Genomic DNA, 21,848 nt, shown 5'->3' on the forward strand with positions numbered 1-21,848 from the left:
TGCCGAACTGGGAGTTGACCCTTTAGTCAGATTGTGACAGAGCGTCGCATGAGGTTTGCGGGACATGTTCTCCGATGATATCCTAGTACAACTAGGAGCCACACATTCATGTAGGTCCTCAGAGCTGGTGGGAAGAGGCTTCAGACATTACCAGTGACAGATTTTTGTGGAAACAGCTTGACGTCAAATGCGCCGAACGGCACGGGAGGGTCTAAGTCAGTAAGAATAGCACATTAGGTTTTTGAAAGAAAACTTTTTAATACAGGAAAATGCACTGTAGATACCTCAGAATATGCACTTTGTTGGCTTTCAATACCAGAAATAGTGCCCCGCGCTTGGAGAGCTCCTAGCGCTCCCCCAGACCCCCATGCTGGCAATGGCGGGACTCAAGAATTTTACCACTAACTCCAGGCACTAAATGGGGCACAATAAGCGTCTTTCGAAAGCATGAAGGGTCAGAATTTAATAAAGATTATGTACACACACATACATACATTATACATATAAATATATTTTTTTTCACGAGGGAGGGGGCACGAGAGAACCCCCCCCGCCCCGAAAAAAAATCGTGAAATACTGCATTCATCATAAAATCTTCTTATTCGAAGAGAAGCCTTAATTTTTTTTAATATGAAATATTTTTTAAACAGATACCGTTTTAAAATAATTTGAATAATAGTATCGGTATGGGCGGAACATAATACAAAATGTATTATAAACACAAAAGACTGGATCTATATTTCACAATAGGTAGTGGCGGTCCTGAATCATTATTTGTATGGACCTAAAAATAGAGGACTATTTTCGCTTCAGTACAACACACTTCCGGGCCTAATGTTTATGTTTACACTTAACCAACCAATCGTATTGCTTTCGTTTTCTATCAAAAATGTAACTAGAAGTATAGGCCTACTTGTGAACTCAGTTCACAAAGTGCTATCTGTGGTAATCCTTGTGACATCATAATTATGTTGATTGTCTCTGCAACTGGATTACAATTTCGTTTTCTGATATTTTACATGTCTTCAATCCTGTATGTGATAGCCGCACGAAGTTCAACAGGAGCACGGCCATTTCATTGTTACTAGAATCTAGATCTAGATTGTAATTAGTAAATTAGATCTTTTTTCTATCATTCTTATCAATGTATGCATATAGAGTCTAATTGACTCTAATTGAGTGACAAAATATTAGGTAAGTGTTTTCTTCTTCTTGACCATAGGAAACTGACATGGAATAAAGTAAATACTTTGTCACAACATCCAAACGTTGCTTTGCTATTACAAATACATTGGGGGCTTGAAAACTAAAATATAGATTTTATCATTTTGTGTGTGTGTGTGCATGGTTTAAATATAGGAATTAATCATTTTTACAATTCTGTTGAAGTTGTTTTAAAATTGACTTTTCAATTACTAGACTACTTATGGGGCGGTCTATTCGACTAAACAATATTATATTTATATCTGTATTCAATGTTGCATCTTTTAATTAAATGATAAATGTCTTATTTACTATTTACTCATCTAAGTGCTTTAATGTGTTGTAGTTGTTTTCATTTGTTTTTATTTTGCCATTATGAAGCCTATCCATCCATCCTAGTGGCGCTACAGCCCATGGGCATGGAGGGCTCAGGCCTGCTTCAACACATCCTTCCATTCAGATTTTTCCTGGGCCTTTTGTCTCCACGCCCTAATCCCAAGCTGTTGCAGATCTGCTTCTACATCATCAATCCATCGTATTCGGGGTCTGCCTTTGGATCACCTGCCTTTTGGTTTTTGCCTGTATATGATTTTCGCTCCTCTGTTATCTGACATTCTTTCAATGTGACCTGCCCAATGCAGTCTGTTCTTTTTTATTTCGGTCACTATTGGTTGGTCTTCATATAATTGATATATCTCATGGTTAGTGCATGTCCTCCACCCTGTTTCATCCTGTATGGCACCATAGATTTTTTGTTCCCAAGTATTAAGTAAATTTTCTGATGTCTTAGTGTCCAGGTCTCACTTGCATACATTGCTGCAGGTCTTATTATGGTTTTGTATATTATTTTCTTGGTTTTCCTTGAAATTGTTTTGCTCTTTTGTCATTTTTGAAATCAATTGTACTTCCTAGATATTTGAAAGTTTGGACATTTTCAAATACATGGTCTTTGATTTTGATATATTGTCCCTCTGTTTGATTGTCTCTTGTCATTACGATGTACTTGGTTTTAATGTCATTAACCTCAAGTCCTGCTGGTCGAGATGCTTCTTCTAGTTCATTATGAAGCCTGTTATCCATATATTTCTTTTCCTGTGATAAGCTTACATTGCCTTTGTGTATGTTTTGTTGACCAATGAAATTATTTGTTTTGTATATGTTGGACTGTGATGTAATTCACATATTCTTTGGCTGTTATTTTTTTATTCATTTTGTGTGATATAATTGTAATGAATTCATCAATGAAATTAATTTTGCTCTTTTAAATGCAGGACTTCTACTAAAGTGGAAATCATCAAGGCCATCAAAAGTGCAAAAAGTGAAAAGGCAGCAGGCCCAGATGGAATATATTAAAGCAGACCCCAAACATCAGATGAAATGCTACATTTGCTTATGTGCAAGATTTGGGAACAAAAACAGGTTCCTACAATATCTGGAAACTAGATTACCTAATCAATGTACCCAATGAAGGGTAAGAAAAAAGACTAAAACCTGAACAGATATATTTCTGAAGGAAAGATCATGTACTGACCACATTACTAGATTACACATGATCCTAAAACCTTTGTAGATTTTGAGAACTCATTTGACATCATTGACATACACATAATTTGGAAGCTGATGAATCAAAGTTTACCAGCATTACTAAACTGTTTACGATAGCTCATCATGCCAACTACAACTATTAGCCTACCAATCCTTTTCTAGTTAAAACAGCCATAAGACAAGGATGTATGTTTTCATCCTTGATATTTTTATTGCTGATTGATTGGGTCATGAATAAGACAGTCTCTGACAACAAAAATGGCATACCATTAACCCCAACACAACATAAAGTAACATCTGTAATATATAAGATAAGAAGATGTAGAAGACTTGGATGTTGCTGATGACATCTGCCTCTTTTTTCATATGCAACAAAACAACCAAGCCAAACTGACAAGATTTTCTGAATCAATAAAAAGAAAACTGAGGTTATGTGAATCAAGTTAGCTCAATCATACTACTGGGGGATACATCCTCAATACCATTAACTCTGGGAAGTATGATTAGCCAAAACAGTGGAACTGATGATGATATAAGAAATGGCATTACTAAAGCTAGATTTGCCTTTAACACTCTTCAAACTATCTGGCACTCTAAAGTACTGTCTTTACAAATTAAGATCTTGATCATTAACATGAGCGTTAATTCGGTTCTTCTATAAAGTTCCAAGACATGGAGAGTTACAAAAACATATGAAAAAATTCTAGGGCGTCAACTGTTGCCTACTCTGAACATTTGAAAAGATATCTATACTATCAACTACAATGGACAGAATGAAAAAAACAAACATACCCTACTCTCTGGGAAAACCAACTACCAATATTGCAAAGCAGGCACTTGACTTGATATTCGCATGGAATCTGGGCAGGCTTAAACAAACCTGAAAGAATTCAGATCAGCAAAGCTGCAAATACTGGAACTACATATGCCAAGGAAGAAGAATTAGCAGATACCACAAGAGAAGGAAGGCACACAGGAATCAGTCAAGTAAGTCAATACTCTTTGTGTAATTTTCATTATCTAGATCTAGTTTTGTTTCGTTAATTTAATGTCTTCTTTTCTTTTTTGTTTTGTAAGTTTTCTAAATCTGTATCAAAATCACAGACCAATATTTTTACGGCTCCAAAGTGTTAGATCTACATTAAATTATAAATAATTAAATTCAAAATAGAAAAGCAAGATCTATATTCTATAATATACTAGTCTAGATTAGATATATTAAAGATCTACTGATTATCTGATTTACAATCCCATAGATCTAATTAACAGATTTAAATGTTTATATATCTATCTAGATCTAGTCAATGATCAATTTATCAGATAATGATATCACTGTGACAATCATGTTCATCTTCTGAATTCTAGATCTATATTATAGTGTCTATAGTCTATATTCTATATTTGTAGTCTACATTGATATCTCTAACTAACTGTCAGTACTGATCCAAGTATTCTAAGATCTAGAATCTAGATCTAAAAAATCTTAAAGAATGGTGACTATAGTACAATCACTGTCACTGAGTAACAATCTAGTAGTAGAATCTTAATTGGACCTAAAATAATATATCATAATAAATTCGATATTTATAGTATATTATATCATATGTTGTTCTAGTTTATCTAGATGTAAATCTATTATTTAATGAAAGTATGACACCAGAAACAGACTAACTTTAACAATAATTTGGTACCTTTCTGGTTTTAGAATCATCTACTTCTCAAGATCTTTGTAAACTCTAGATCAGTGATTCCCAAAGTACGGCCCGCGGGCCAGAACCGGTCCACGATGTGTTTCCATCCGGCCCGCAGAAACGTCGGCACAAAAAGTAGAAAATCCTCCCCCCTTCAAAAAAAATGAAAATGTATCTTTACCTTCGTTAGGGCTCTCGCATTTTTCTCTGATGGATTGGTACCATGATGTTTAACAAATGTGCATTTATGAGTTTATGAAATGGAACGCTGAAGGTAGAGTCTACCAGAAAAAGTGAATGGATCTTTTTGAGGAACATAAGTCAATATAATTGTTTTGTAAAGAAAGTCTGTTTCAGAAACAACAACATATAGAGCGGCATTATAAAATAAATTGGAAGGCCTTCTTGGTTTGAGCCGCGTATAAAAGATTGTTTAAACTATGTCTAGAGATTGGAGGGTCGATGGGAATATTTACCAAAAAGAGATAAGAAAATAAGTTGGTGATAAAGTTAACTAAAATGTTGTTCACATTTTAAGTAGAGAAATGAAGCCATTTTTAGATGCATAAAAAATGATAAAGTACTAGATCCAATAGTTTTAAATAGTTTCAGGTGAATTTTGATTTCATTTTTTTGTTGTTGTTGATGTGGCCCGTGTCGAAAGTTAAAATGGCCCGCAGGTTCAATTAGGTTGAGCATCACTGCTCTAGATCTATAGCTAGTATGTAGTAGTAGATGTAGTACGTTGTAACTTTTAAGAAAACAATCAGAAAGTCATCAATGGCATCATTAATATCCTGAAATTCAAACCCAAGATCCCTAGTTGTGAGGCCACTCTGCCACCACACACCATAGAAGCTATAGACTTCATTTGTTTAATAATTGAGTACATCTCAACTATAATACATCATCTTTCTTTCTCTTAGTCACACATTCCCCTCCTCGAAATCATGGGCAGTCGTCGGGCTATTGGGCCACACATTTTCCTTCTCTGAAATCATGGGCAGTCAAGACTCCTTCTCGTATTCGTACTGTTTCTGGTGACACAAACTCTTTCAGCGCCATCATGGGCAGTCAATACTCCGTTAATGGGCCGTAATGTTTGTGACCACATATTCTCCTCCCCCGAGATCATGGGCAGTCAAGACTCCGTCACCGGGCCATTGGGCCACACTTTTTCCTTCTCCGAGATCATCGGCAGTCTCTCTGGTCCGTACTGTTTATGGCGACACACACTGGAACACATTGCTTGTGGCCACACATTACTTTAAATCTGAGATTTTGATTATGGTCTTCGTCAGACTTTTTTTGGATAGACATTACTCTGTTTAAGATATTCTAATATGAAACTCCTCTGCTGGCCATACTTGTAAAAGCCAGATAATTCACTGCTTCTGAAATATCGATCATGGGTATGCAAACACTTTGTTTTGAGAAACTTCACTTATCTCTTATTTAGTTAAGACTTTCCTTTGACCATACTTATAAGGGACAGATATCACTCTGTTGCAAGACATTTAATATTGTTTATGGCCATAGAATATACGCTGCTAAGACATTGATCATGGGCATACAGAATTTCATTGCTTATTTTGTTTAGAAACATTACGCAGCTCCTATATCTAATGACATAGTATAGAAATCTTTTGTTTGTTTTCTTTAAGTTTTGTTTATGTAACATTTTATCCTTGTTAATGTGTCTTCAGTTTTATATGTTAGCCCTCCCCCGTGTGGGTTTCGGGGTCCTAGCTAGAGCTAGGTGCTAGAATAGACCCACTGTCTTGACCTAATGGCATGTCGTAAGAGGCGACTAATGGTCATGTCTTGTCTGTGTGTGTCTTTTTTTGTTAGTGACTAAATTAATTTAAAGCACCTTAAAGAGGTTTAGTCACCCTAATGTTTAATTATTAAGTTATAGTTTTTGTTTAAATATAGTTTGCGGTGTCGCTTTAGGTTAAGTAGCCAGAATTGTGTTTTTGTTTTTTTTTAGGAAGAAGGCATTGCAACGTAGAGACTTTTTCTAATACTTATGCCCTCAGATTGTCATACTTATCCATGGGTACACTCCATTCATAGTTCATGCTGTTTATGGCCAGACATTCTTCTCTCTCCGAGATCATGGGTAGTCAAGACTCCGTCACTGGTCCTGACTGTTTATAGAGGTCATGGGCAGTAATTACTCCGTTACCGGGCCAAATGGTCACACATTCTCCTTCCCCGAGATCATGGGCAGTCAAGACTCCGTCACCGGGCCACATGGCCACACATTCTCCTTCCCCGAGATAATGGGCAGTCAAGACTCCGTCACTAGTCGTACTGTTTATGGCGACACAATTTCCTTTTCCGAGATAATGGGTAGTCAATACTCCGTCACCGTGCCATAAGGCCACACAATCTCCTTCCCCGATATCATGGGCAGTCAAGACTCCGTCACTAGTCATACTGTTTATGGCGACACAATCTCCTTTTCGAGATCATGGGTAGTCAATACTCCGTCATCGGGCCATTTGGCCACACATTCACCTTCCTCGATATTATGGGCAGTCAATACTTGGTCACCGGGCCATATGGCCAGACATTCTCCTTCCCCGATATCATAAGCAGTCAAGACTCCGTCACTAGTCGTACTGTTTATGGCGACACAATCTCCTATTCCGAGATCATGGGTAGTCAATACTCCGTCACCGGGTTATTTGGCCACACATTCTTCTTCCTCGATATTATGGGCAGTCAATACTTAGTCACCGGGCCATATGCCCACACATTCTCCTTCCTCGATATCATGAGCAGTCAAGACTCCGTCACAAATCGTACTGTTTATGGCGACACAATCTCCTTTTCCGAGATCATGGGTAGTCAATACTCCGTCATCGGGTTATTTGGCAAAACATTCACCTTCCTCGATATTATGGGCAGTCAATACTTGGTCACCGGGCCATATGGCTACACATTTTCCTTCCTCGATATTATGGGCAGTGAAGACTCCGTCACCGGGCCATATGCCCACACATTCTCCTTCCTCGATATCATGGTCAGTCAAGACTCGTCACTAGTCATACTGTTTATGGCGAAACAATCTCCTTTTCGAGATCATGGGTAGTCAATACTCCGTCATCGGGCCATTTGGCCACACATTCACCTTCCTCGACATTATGGGCAGTCAATACTTGGTCACCGGGCCATATGGCTACACATTCTCCTTCCTCGATATCATGGGCAGTCAAGACTCGTCACTAGTCGTACTGTTTATGGCGACACAATCTCCTTTCCCGATATCATGGGTAGTCAATACTCCGTCACTGGGCCATATGGACACTTATTCTCCTTCCTCGATATCATGGGCAGTCAAGACCCCGTCACTAGTCATACTGTTTATGGCGACACAATCTCCTTTTCCGAGATCATGGGTAGTCAATACTCCGTCATCGGGCCATTTGGCCACACATTCACCTTCCTCGATATTATGGGCAGTCAATACTTGGTCACCGGGCCATATGGCCAGACATTTTCCTTCGTCGATATCATGGGCAGTCAAGACTCCAACACTAGTCGTACTTTTTATATCGACACAATCTCTTTTTCCGAGATCATGGGTAGTCAATACTCCGTTATCGGGCCATTTGGCCACACATTCTCTTTCCTCGATATTATGGGTAGTCAATACTTCGTCACCGGGCCTAAAGGCCACACATTCTTCTTCCTCAATATCATGGGCAGTCAAGACTCAGTCACTAGTCGTACTGTTTATGGCCACACAATCTCCTTCCCCGATATTATGGGTAGTCAATACTCCGTCACCGGGCCATATGGCCACACATTCTCTTTCCCCGATATTATAGGCAGTCAAGACTTCGTCACTAGTCGTACTGTTTATGGCGACACAATCTCCTTATTCGAGATCATGGGTAGTCAATACTCCGTCATCGGGCCATTTAACCACACATTCTCTTTCCTCGATATTATGGGTAGTCAATACTTCGTCACCGGGCCAAATGGCCACACATTCTCCTTTCTCAATATCATGGGCAGTCAAGACTCCGTCACTAGTCGTACTGTTTATGGCGACACAATCTCCTTTTCCGAGGTAATGGGTAGTTAATACTCCGTCACCGGGCCATAAGGCCACACATTCTCCTTCCCCAATATCATGTGCAGTGAAGACTCCGTCACTAGTCGTACTGTTTATGGCGACACAATCTCCTTTTCCGAGATAATGGGTAGTCAATACTCCGTCAACGGGCCATAAGGCCACACAATCTCCTTCCCCGATATCATGGGTAGTCAATACTCCGTCACCGGGCCATATGGCCACACATTCTCTTTCCCCGATATTATAGGCAGTCAAGACTTCGTCACTAGTCGTACTGTTTATGGCCACACTTTATCCATCCTCAATATCATGGGCAGTTAAGACTCCGTCACTAGTCGTTCTGTTTATGGCGACACAATCTCCTTTTTCGAGATCATGGATAGTCAATACTCCGTCATCGGGCCATTTGGCCACACATTCTTCTTCCTCGATATTATGGGCAGTCAATACTTAGTCACCGGGCCATATGCCCACACATTCTCCTTCCTCGATATCATGGGCAGTCAAGACTCGTCACTAGTCATACTGTTTATGGCGACACAATCACCTTTTCGAGATCATGGGTAGTCAATACTCCGTCATCGGGCCATTTGGCCACACATTCACCTTCCTCGATATTATGGGCAGTCAATACTTGGTCACCGGGCCATATGGCCAGACATTTTCCTTCCTCGATATCATGGGCAGTCAAGACTCCAACACTAGTCGTACTGTTTATGGCGACACAATCTCCTTTTCCGATATCATGGGCAGTCAAGACTCCGTCACTAGTCGTACTTTTTATGGCGACACTATCTCCTTTTTCGAGATCATGGGTAGTCAATACTCCGTCACCGGGCCATATGGCCAGACATTCTCCTTCCCCGATATCATAAGCAGTCAAGACTCCGTCACTAGTCGTACTGTTTATGGCGACACAATCTCCTATTCCGAGATAATGTGTAGTCAATACTCCGTCACCGGGCCATAAGGCCACACATTCTCCTTCCCCGATATCATGGGCAGTCAAGATTCCGTCACTAGTCGTACTGTTAATGGCGACACAATCTCCTTTTTCGAGATCATTGGTAGTCAATACTCCGTCATCGGGCCATTTGGCCACACATTCTTCTTCCTCGATATTATGGGCAGTCAATACTTAGTCACCGGGCCATATGCCCACACATTCTCCTTCCTCGATATCATGAGCAGTCAAAACTCCGTCACAAATCGTACTGTTTATGGCGACACAATCTCCTTTTCCGAGATCATGGGTAGTCAATACTCCGTCATCGGGTTATTTGGCCACACATTCACCTTCCTCGATATTATGGGCAGTCAATACTTGATCACCGGGCCATATGGCTACACATTTTCCTTCCTCGATATTATGGGCAGTGAAGACTCCGTCACCGGGCCATATGCCCACACATTCTCCTTCCTCGATATCATGGGCAGTCAAGACTCGTCACTAGTCATACTGTTTATGGCGACACAATCTCCTTTTCGAGATCATGGGTAGTCAATACTCCGTCATCGGGCCATTTGGCCACACATTCACCTTCCTCGATATTATGGGCAGTCAATACTTGGTCACCGGGCCATATGGCCAGACATTTTCCTTCCTCGATATAATGGGCAGTCAAGACTCCAACACTAGTCGTACTGTTTATGGCGACACAATCTCCTTTTCCGATATCATGGGGAGTCAAGACTCCGTCACTAGTCGTACTTTTTATGGCGACACTATCTCCTTTTTCGAGATCATGGGTAGTCAATACTCCGTCATCGGGCCATTTGGCCACACATTCTCCTTCTTCGATATTATGGGCAGTCAATACTTAGTCACCGGGCCATTATGCCCACACATTCTCCTTCCTCGAGATCATGGGCAGTCAAGACTCCGTCACTAGTCGTACTTTTTATGACCACACATTCTCCTTCCTCGATATCATGGGCAGTCAAAACTCCGTCACTAGTCGTACTGTTTATGGCCACACAATCTCCTTCCCCGATATCATGGATAGTCAATACTCCGTCAACGGGCCATAAGGCCACACATTCTCCTTCCCCGATATCATGGGCAGTCAAGACTCCGTCACAAATCGTACTGTTTATGGCGACACAATCTCCTTTTTCGAGATAATGGATAGTCAATACTCCGTCAACGAGCCATAAGGCCACACATTCTCCTTCCCCGAAATCATAAGCAGTCAAGACTCCGTCACCGGGCCATATGGCCAGACATTCTCCTTCCCCGAAATCATAAGCAGTCAAGACTCCGTCACTAGTCGTACTGTTTATGGCGACAAAATCTCCTTTTCCGAGATAATGGGTAGTCAATACTTCGTCATCGGGCCATTTGGCCACACATTCTTCTTCCTCGATATTATGGGCAGTCAATACTTAGTCACCGGGCCATATGCCCACACATTCTCCTTCCTCGATATCATGGGCAGTCAAGACTCGTCACTAGTCATACTGTTTATGGCGACACAATCACCTTTTCGAGATCATGGGTAGTCAATACTCCGTCATCGGGCCATTTGGCCACACATTCACCTTCCTCGATATTATGGGCAGTCAATACTTGGTCACCGGGCCATATGGCTACACATTTTCCTTCCTCGATATTATGGGCAGTGAAGACTCCGTCACCGGGCCATATGCCCACACATTCTCCTTCCTCGATATCATGGGCAGTCAAGACTCGTCACTAGTCATACTGTTTATGGCGACACAATCTCCTTTTCGAGATCATGGGTAGTCAATACTCCGTCATCGGGCCATTTGGCCACACATTCACCTTCCTCGATATTATGGGCAGTCAATACTTGGTCACCGGGCCATATGGCCAGACATTTTCCTTCCTCGATATAATGGGCAGTCAAGACTCCAACACTAGTCGTACTGTTTATGGCGACACAATCTCCTTTTCCGATATCATGGGGAGTCAAGACTCCGTCACTAGTCGTACTTTTTATGGCGACACTATCTCCTTTTTCGAGATCATGGGTAGTCAATACTCCGTCATCGGGCCATTTGGCCACACATTCTCCTTCTTCGATATTATGGGCAGTCAATACTTAGTCACCGGGCCATTATGCCCACACATTCTCCTTCCTCGAGATCATGGGCAGTCAAGACTCCGTCACTAGTCGTACTTTTTATGACCACACATTCTCCTTCCTCGATATCATGGGCAGTCAAAACTCCGTCACTAGTCGTACTGTTTATGGCCACACAATCTCCTTTTCCGAGATAATGGGTAGTCAATACTCCGTCAACGAGCCATAAGGCCACACATTCTCCTTCCCCGAAATCATAAGCAGTCAAGACTCCGTCACCGGGCCATATGGCCAGACATTCTCCTTCCCCGAAATCATAAGCAGTCAAGACTCCGTCACTAGTCGTACTGTTTATGGCGACAAAATCTCCTTTTCCGAGATAATGGGTAGTCAATACTTCGTCATCGGGCCATTTGGCCACACATTCTTCTTCCTCGATATTATGGGCAGTCAATACTTAGTCACCGGGCCATATGCCCACACATTCTCCTTCCTCGATATCATGGGCAGTCAAGACTCGTCACTAGTCATACTGTTTATGGCGACACAATCACCTTTTCGAGATCATGGGTAGTCAATACTCCGTCATCGGGCCATTTGGCCACACATTCACCTTCCTCGATATTATGGGCAGTCAATACTTGGTCACCGGGCCATATGGCCAGACATTTTCCTTCCTCGATATCATGGGCAGTCAAGACTCCAACACTAGTCGTACTGTTTATGGCGACACAATCTCCTTTTCCGATATCATGGGCAGTCAATACTCCGTCACTAGTCGTACTTTTTATGGCGACACTATCTCCTTTTTCGAGATCATGGGTAGTCAATACTCCGTCACCGGGCCATATGGCCAGACATTCTCCTTCCTCGATATCATGGGCAGTCAAGATTCCGTCACTAGTCGTACTGTTTATGGCGACACAATCTCCTTTTCCGAGATCATGGGTAGTCAATACTCCGTCACCGGGTTATTTGGCCACACATTCACCTTCCTCGATATTATGGGTAGTCAATACTTCGTCACCGGGCCAAATGGCCACACATTCTCCTTTCTCAATATCATGGGCAGTCAAGACTCCGTCACTAGTCGTACTGTTTATGGCGACACAATCTCCTTTTCCGAGATAATGGGTAGTTAATACTCCGTCACCGGGCCATAAGGCCACACATTCTCCTTCCCCAATATCATGTGCAGTCAAGACTCCGTCACTAGTCGTACTGTTTATGGCGACACAATCTCCTTTTCCGAGATAATGGGTAGTCAATACTCCGTCAACGAGCCATAAGGCCACACATTCTCCTTCCCCGATATCATGAGCAGTCAAGACTCCGTCACTAGTCGTACTGTTTATGGCGACACAATCTCCTTTCCCGATATTATGGGCAGTCAATACTTGGTCACCGGCTATATGGCTACACATTCTCCTTCCTCGATATCATGGGCAGTCAAGGCTCGTCACTAGTCGTACTGTTTATGGCGACACAATCTCCTTTCCCGATATTATGGGTAGTCAATACTTCGTCACCGGGCCATATGGCCACACATTCTCCTTCCTCGATATCATGGGCAGTCAAGACTCCTTCATTAGTCGTACTGTTTATGGCGACACAATCTCCTTTCCCGATATTATGGGTAGTCAATACTTCGTCACCGGGCCATATGGCCACACATTCTCCTTCCTCGATATCATGGGCAGTCAAGACTCCTTCATTAGTCGTACTGTTTATGGCGACACAATCTCCTTTTCCGAGATAATGGGTAATTAATTCTCCGTCACCGGGTTATAAGGCCACACATTCTCCTTCCCCAATATCATGTGCAGTCAAGACTCCGTCACTAGTCGTACTGTTTATGGCCACACATTCTCCTTCCCCAATATCATGGGCAGTCAAGATTCCGTCACTAGTCGTACTGTTTATGGCCACACAATCTCCTTTTTCGAGATCATGGGTAGTCAATACTCCGTCATCGGGCCATTTGGCCACACATTCTCCTTCCTCGATATTATGGGCAGTCAATACTTAGTCACCGGGCCATATGCCCACACATTCTCCTTCCTCGATATCATGGGCAGTCAAGACTCCGTCACAAATCGTACTGTTTATGGCGACACAATCTCCTTTTCCGAGATCATGGGTAGTCAATACTCCGTCATCGGGTTATTTGGCCACACATTCACCTTCCTCGATATTATGGGCAGTCAATACTTAGTCACCGGGCCATATGGCCACACATTCTCTTTCCACGATATTATATGCAGTCAAGACTCCGTTTATGGCCACACCTTCTCGTTCCTCAATATCATGGGCAGTCAAAACTCCGTCACTAGTCGTACTGTTTATGGCCACACAATCTCCTTACTTGATATCATGGATAGTCAATACTCCGTCAACGGGCCATAAGGCCACACATTCTCCTTAACCGATATCATAAGCAGTCAAGACTCCGTCACTAGTCGTACTGTTTATGGCGACACAATCTCCTTTTTCGAGATAATGGGTAGTCAATACTCCGTCACCGGGCCATATGGCCAGACATTCTCCTTCCCCGATATCATAAGCAGTCAAGACTCCGTCACTAGTCGTACTGTTTATGGCGACACAATCTCCTTTTTCGAGATAATGGGTAGTCAATACTCCGTCACCGGGGCATATGGCCAGACATTTTCCTTCCTCGATATCATGGGCAGTCAAGACTCCAACACTAGTCGTACTGTTTATGGCGACACAATCTCCTTTTTCGAGATCATGGGTAGTCAATACTCTGTCATCTGGCCATTTGGCCACACATTCTTCTTCCTCGATATTATAGGCAGTCAATACTTAGTCACCGGGCCATATGCCCACACATTCTCCTTCCTCGATATCATGGGCAGTCAATACTTGGTCACAGGGCCATATGGCTACACATTCTCCTTCCTCGATATCATGGGCAGTCAAGACTCGTCACTAGTCGTACTGTTTATGGCGACACAATCTCCTTTCCCTTTATCATGGGTAGTCAATACTTCGTCACCGGGCCATATGGCCACACATTCTCCTTCCTCGATATCATGGGCAGTCAAGACTCCTTCATTAGTCGTACTGTTTATGGCGACACAATCTCCTTTTCCGAGATCATAGGTAGTCAATACTCCGTCACTGGGCCATATGGCCAGACATTCTCCTTCCTCGATATCATGGGCAGTCAAGACCCCGTCACTAGTCGTACTGTTTATGGCGACACAATCTCCTTTTTAGAGATCATGGGTACTCAATACTCCGTCATCGGGCCATTGGGCCATACATTCTCCTTCTTCGATATTATGGACAGTCAATACTTAGTCACCGGGCCAATATGCCCACACATTCTCCTTCCTCGATATCATGGGCAGTCAAGACTCCGTCACTAGTCGTACTGTTTATGGCCACACATTATCCATCCTCGATATCATGGGCAGTTAAGACTCCGTCACTAGTCGTACTGTTTATGGCCACACATTCTCCTTCCTCGATATCATGGGCAGTCAAAACTCCGTCACTAGTCGTACTGTTTAAGGCCACACATTCTCCTTCCTCGATATCATGGGCAGTCAAAACTCCGTCACTAGTCGTACTGTTTATGGCCACACAATCTCCTTCCCCGATATCATGGATAGTCAATACTTCGTCAACGGGCCATAAGGCCATACATTTTCCTTCCCCGATATCATGGGCAGTCAAGACTCCGTCACAAATCGTACTGTTTATGGCGACACAATCTCCTTTTCCGAGATAATGGGTAGTCAATACTCCGTCACCGGGCCATATGGCCAGACATTCTCCTTCCCCGATATCATAAGCAGTCAAGACTCGTCACTAGTCGTACTGTTTATGGCGACACAATCTCTTTTTCCGAGATCATGGGTAGTTAATACTCCGTCACCAGGCCATATGGACACTTATTCTCCTTCCTCGATATCATGGGCAGTCAAGACTTCGTCACTAGTCGTACTGTTTATGGCGACACAATTTCCTTTTCCGAGATCATGGGTAGTCAATACTCCGTCATCGGGCCATTTGGCCACACATTCACCTTCCTCGACATTATGGGCAGTCAATACTTGGTCACCGTGCCATATGGCTACACATTCTCCTTCCTCGATATCATGGGCAGTCAAGACTCCTTCATTAGTCGTACTGTTTATGGCGACACAATCTCCTTTTCCGAGATCATGGGTAGTCAATACTCCGTCACTGGGCCATATGGACACTTATTCTCCTTCCTCGATATCATGGGCAGTCAAGACCCCGTCACTAGTCGTACTGTTTATGGCGACACAATCTCCTTTTTAGAGATCATGTATAGTCAATACTCCGTCATCGGGCCATTGGCCACACATTCTCCTTCTTCGATATTATGGACAGTCAATACTTAGTCACTGGGCCAATATGCCCACACATTCTCCTTCCTCGATGTCATGGGCAGTTAAGACTCCGTCACTAGTCGTACTGTTTATGGCCACACAATCTCCTTCCCCGATATCATGGATAGTCAATACTTCGTCAACGGGCCATAAGGCCAGACATTTTCCTTCCTCGATATCATGGGCAGTCAAGACACCAACACTAGTCGTACTGTTTATGGCGACACAATCTCCTTTTTCGAGATCATGGGTAGTCAATACTCTGTCATCTGGCCATTTGGCCACACATTCTCCTTCCTCGATATTATGGGCAGTCAATACTTAGTCACCTTGCCATATGCCCACACATTCTCCTTCCTTGATATCATGGGCAGTCAAGACTCGTCACTAGTCGTACTGTTTATGGCGACACAATCTCCTTTTCCGAGATCATAGGTAGTCAATACTCCGTCACTGGGCCATATGGACACTTATTCTCGTTCCTCGATATCATGGGCAGTCAAGACCCCGTCACTAGTCGTACTGTTTATGGCGACACAATCTCCTTTTTAGAGATCATGGGTAGTCAATACTCCGTCACCGGGCCATATGGCCAACTCGCCTAATATGAGACATCCGTCGATCTGACTGCCCATGTTCTTACTATAGATTTTCGCCAAACCGTCCACTCTTTCATTGCGCCGATCCAACTACCCATGATATTATCTTTCTAATTGGCCATAATTTAACCACTACTTAGCCGTTCATTTTCACTTAATATGAGACATCCGCCGTACTGTTCTTACTTTATATTTCCGCCGAACCGTCCACTCCTTCGTTTCGCAAACGTTTAACAACACTTTCGCTATTAGGACTATCCATAGTTTAATCTTTCTTTTTGGTCATAAGTTGGCCACTACTTTACTGTTCCTGCTCGCCTATTAAGAGATATCCACCGATGTGACTGCTCATGTTCTAACTTTAGTTTTCCGACCCTTCCAAACCTTTGTTGGGCCTACTACCGAATTATAGCATTTAGCTCTTAGGACTGCCCATGAGTAGACATTCTTTCCGCCGATCCAACTACCCATGGTCTTCTCTTTAAATTTGGCCATAAACTAGCCAGTACTTTGCCGCTTCAACTCGCCTAATATAAGATATCCGCCGATGTGACTGCCCATGTTCTAACTTTAGTTTTCCGACTCTACCAAACCTTTGTTGGGCCTACTACCGAATTATAGCATTTAGCTCTTAGGACTGCCCATGAGTAGACATTCTTTCCGCCGATCCAACTACCCATGGTCTTCTCTTTAAATTTGGCCATAAGTTAGCCACTACTTTGCCGCTGGAACTCGCCTAATATGAGATATCCGCCGATGTGACTGCCCTTGTTCTAACTTTAGTTTTCCGACCCTACCAAACCTTTGTTGGGCCTACTACCGAATTATAGCATTTAGCTCTTAGGACTGCCCATGAGTAGACATTCTTTCCGCCGATCCAACTACCCATGGTCTTCTCTTTAAATTTTGCCATAAGTTAGCCACTACTTTGCCGCTCCAACTCGCCTAATCTGAGATATCCGCCGATGTGACTGCCCTTGTTCTAACTTTAGTTTTCCGACCCTACCAAACCTTTGTTGGGCCTACTACCGAATTATAGCATTTAGCTATTAGGACTGCCCATGAGTAGACATTCTTTCCGCCGATCCAACTACCCATGGTCTTCTCTTTAAATTTTGCCATAAGTTAGCCACTACTTGTCCGCTCAGACTCGCCTAATATGAGATATCCGCCGATGTGACTGCCCTTGTTCTAACTTTAGTTTTCCGACCCTACCAAACCTTTGTTGGGCCTACTACCGAATTATAGCATTTAGCTCTTAGGACTGCCCATGAGTAGACATTCTTTCCGCCGATCCAACTACCCATGGTCTTCTCTTTAAATTTGGCCATAAGTTAGCCACTACTTTGCCGCTGGAACTCGCCTAATATGAGATATCCGCCGATGTGACTGCCCTTGTTCTAACTTTAGTTTTCCGACCCTACCAAACCTTTGTTGGGCCTACTACCGAATTATAGCATTTAGCTATTAGGACTGCCCATGAGTAGACATTCTTTCCGCCGATCCAACTACTCATGGTCTTCTCTTTAAATGTGGCCATAAGTTAGCCACTACTTTGCCGCTCCAACTCGCCTAATATAAGATATCCGCCGATGTGACTGCCCATGTTCTAACTTTAGTTTTCCGACCCTACCAAACCTTTGTTGGGCCTACTACCGAATTATAGCATTTAGCTCTTAGGACTGCCCATGAGTAGACATTCTTTCCGCCGATCCATGGTCTTCTCTTTAAATTTAGCCATAAGTTAGCCACTACTTTGCCGCTCCAACTCGCCTAATATAAGATATCCGCCGATGTGACTGCCCATGTTCTAACTTTAGTTTTCCGACCCTACCAAACCTTTGTTGGGCCTACTACCGAATTATAGCATTTAGCTCTTAGGACTGCCCATGAGTAGACATTCTTTCCCCCGATCCAACTACCCATGGTCTTCTCTTTAAATTTTGCCATAAGTTAGCCACTACTTGTCCGCTCAGACTCGCCTAATATGAGATATCCGCCGATGTGACTGCCCTTGTTCTAACTTTAGTTTTCCGACCCTACCAAACCTTTGTTGGGCCTACTACCGAATTATAGCATTTAGCTCTTAGGACTGCCCATGAGTAGACATTCTTTCCGCCGATCCAACTACCCATGGTCTTCTCTTTAAATTTGGCCATAAGTTAGCCACTACTTTGCCGCTGGAACTCGCCTAATATGAGATATCCGCCGATGTGACTGCCCTTGTTCTAACTTTAGTTTTCCGACCCTACCAAACCTTTGTTAGGCCTACTACCGAATTATAGCATTTAGCTATTAGGTCTGCCCATGAGTAGACATTCTTTCCCCCGATCCAACTACCCATGGTCTTCTCTTTAAATTTGGCCATAAGTTAGCCACTACTTTGCCGCTGGAACTCGCCTAATATGAGATATCCGCCGATGTGACTGCCCATGTTCTAACTTTAGTTTTCCGACTCTACCAAACCTTTGTTGGGCCTACTACCGAATTATAGCATTTAGCTATTAGGACTACCCATGAGTAGACATTCTTTCCGCCGATCCATGGTCTTCTCTTTAAATTTAGCCATAAGTTAGCCACTACTTTGCCGCTCCAACTCGCCTAATATAAGATATCCGCCGATGTGACTGCCCATGTTCTAACTTTAGTTTTCCGACCCTACCAAACCTTTGTTGGGCCTACTACCGAATTATAGCATTTAGCTCTTAGGACTGCCCATGAGTAGACATTCTTTCCCCCGATCCAACTACCCATGGTCTTCTCTTTAAATTTGGTCGTCCCGAGACATGACGTTAAACTGCGCTCCTCTTTCCTTAGCACTTTTGGAGCTCAAAAGTGCCCTACTTCTTTTCTATCATTGTGTCTGCCTCCTCTTTTCCTAAGTCTGCCTTCATTGATCATCACACTGTCTCCTTAACTTTAAATTCTCACTACGTCCTAGACCAGTCCGTTTGCCGTGGACTGCGACGGGTAAGGGGGGATAAAGAGATCCTGGTGTTTGAGTGGTGGCTATCTGAGGATAAACCACAACAACACAATACTTTGGCTCCAAGTTCCCCTAGACCTGAGACCCAGATGGCCCGCTCTGGGTCAATCGGCTGGTCATGCCGAGCTACCAGCATAGGTCGTCGACCTATGCTGGAGGGCGGTGGCTGGAGGGTCAATCAGGGAGCTGCTGTATCGGACACATGTCCGATGTAGCAGCTGACTGAGTATAGCACCTGTGTAGCCCTGGCGGGCTCATTCTGGACATCCGAATGGCCCGTCCCCTTGTTGGACTCGATGGCGGGTGGGGAGCACAGGTGCCGAATTAACCAAAATATATATGGACAAAAAAACACACACAAAACTACTTGCCCCAGACCTATGTCTGGGCAAGAAACGACGAATTGACGATAAAAAAGAGGAGGTCCCAAAAAGCTGTGCCACCTGGCCATCATTTCTGGTGGTTAGATGCACAGAGGAGGGAAAAAGCCTGATCAAGTTGAGCCCTTTTATTATCTATAAGGGACTCAAGTCAGTAGTGGGAGAGCCCAAGAGTGTGTCTAAGCTACACAAAACAATGGAACTCCTTGTAGAAGTAGACAGCAAGACACACTCTGATGGGCTTTTAAGATGCAGAAGACTCTGTGAACTCCAAGTGGAAGTCATGCCACACAAGAGTCTGAACACCAGCAGAGGTGTAATCAGCTCTAGGGACCTACTGGAATGTTCCGAAAAGGAAATAGTGGAGGGCATTGAAGGAGTCACCCATGCCCGGCGCATTACCAGGCGCAGGGAGGGTGAGGAGGTCAAAACCGCCACTATTATCCTCACATTCGGAACTAGGACACCGCCAGAGTATGTGAAGGCAGGATACCTACGAGTTCCAGTGAGGCCCTACATACCTAACCCCATGAGGTGCTTTAAGTGCCAGGGTTATGGACACGGCGCGGCAGTCTGTAAGAGGAACACTGTGTGTGCCAGATGTGCTGGAGAGGGTCATGAGGACAAGGGCTGCACAGCCCAGTTCAAATGCCCAAACTGTCAAGCTGGCCACTCAGCCTACTCCAAGGACTGCCCTGTGTGGAAACAGGAGGTTGCCGTGCAGGAGTACAAGGCAAGAAACGGATGTACCTTTAGCCAGGCGAAATCGGCTGTACTGGCCCTACCCAAGGGCCAATTCGGCTTGACAAAGACCTACGCCCAGGCTGTTGCTAAGAAAGGAAGATCCATAGCCACACAGACGGACACATTGACCCCACCACCCCCTCCTCCTCCCCCAACTCAGAAGAAAACACCGCCAAAGAACACACCTCTGAAGAAACAAGAAAGCCCTGTTGTCATGCTAAAGAACAGGTTCTCTGTGCTCGCTGATGAGAGCATGGAGACTGAGCAGCATGTCAAAACCAATACTCCGGGAGAACCCGGAGACATCATGTCTGACACAGGTTCTCCTCAGAGAACCCAGCCAGACACCCCAACCTCTACTGAGTTAGAGGTTGACCAACTCCCTAAAGGGAGAAATCAAAGCGGAGAGGATGCCCGAGGTGAGAGAGGAGGAAATAACCTCCGCTCTAACCAGAGGGATCTCCCCACTCCAGAGAGAAAGACTTCCCCCAAAAGGGGGTTGTCCTCCTCTCCATCCAAACCCAAGAATAAAAATACCAAGGTCACTGGAATAAAGGGAAACCCCTCCGGGGGCCTCCCAAGGCCAAATAGCTCCAAGTAGGTCATCTAGAATAAGCCATGGATTCCAGAATTGTACAGTGGAATTGTAGAGGCCTCAAGGCCAATTACGAGGAAATGCAGCTACTGATGGACTCTGAGACTCCTGTAGCTGTCTGCTTACAGGAAACATTTCTAAAAGATTGCATCAGCTTCCGAAGCTACCGTGCTTACACCAAGAGTGTTGAGGATGCAGAGAGAGCATCAGGTGGAGTCTGTATCCTTGTGAAGGATAGCATCCCCCATGAGAGGGTAGAACTACAGACCACACTACAGGCCGTAGCAGCTAGGATAACCCTTCACAAGGTTATCACTTGCTGCAGCCTGTATCTACCACCAGGCGCTCCATTAAACCGAACAGACATGGAGGACCTATTGAAACAACTCCCCCGGCCTTATTTAATCCTTGGGGATTTCAATGCCCATAACACCATGTGGGGATCCAACAATACCGACACAAGAGGTCGTATGCTGGAGGATATCTTCCTCCAACATGATTTATGCATACTTAATGATGCATCACCGACCTACTTGCACCCAGGAACTGGATCATTCACATGCATTGACCTCACCGTATG

General features: G+C 43.7%; 1 long non-coding RNA gene across 1 annotated transcript in view; it reads left to right on the forward strand.

Moving 5' to 3' along the window:
• Positions 1-878: 878 nt before the first annotated feature.
• Positions 879-21,848, forward strand: part of LOC129928603 (uncharacterized) — a 64,230-nt gene continuing 43,260 nt past the window's right edge. The window contains exons 1-2 of the long non-coding RNA XR_008780046.1: positions 879-1,194; positions 2,475-3,735. This is a non-coding gene — a long non-coding RNA (uncharacterized LOC129928603). The remainder of the gene's footprint in view (positions 1,195-2,474; positions 3,736-21,848) is intronic.

The sequence above is a fragment of the Biomphalaria glabrata genome, chromosome 10 (genome assembly GCF_947242115.1).
Source record: "Biomphalaria glabrata chromosome 10, xgBioGlab47.1, whole genome shotgun sequence".
Lineage (NCBI taxonomy): Eukaryota > Metazoa > Mollusca > Gastropoda > Planorbidae > Biomphalaria > Biomphalaria glabrata.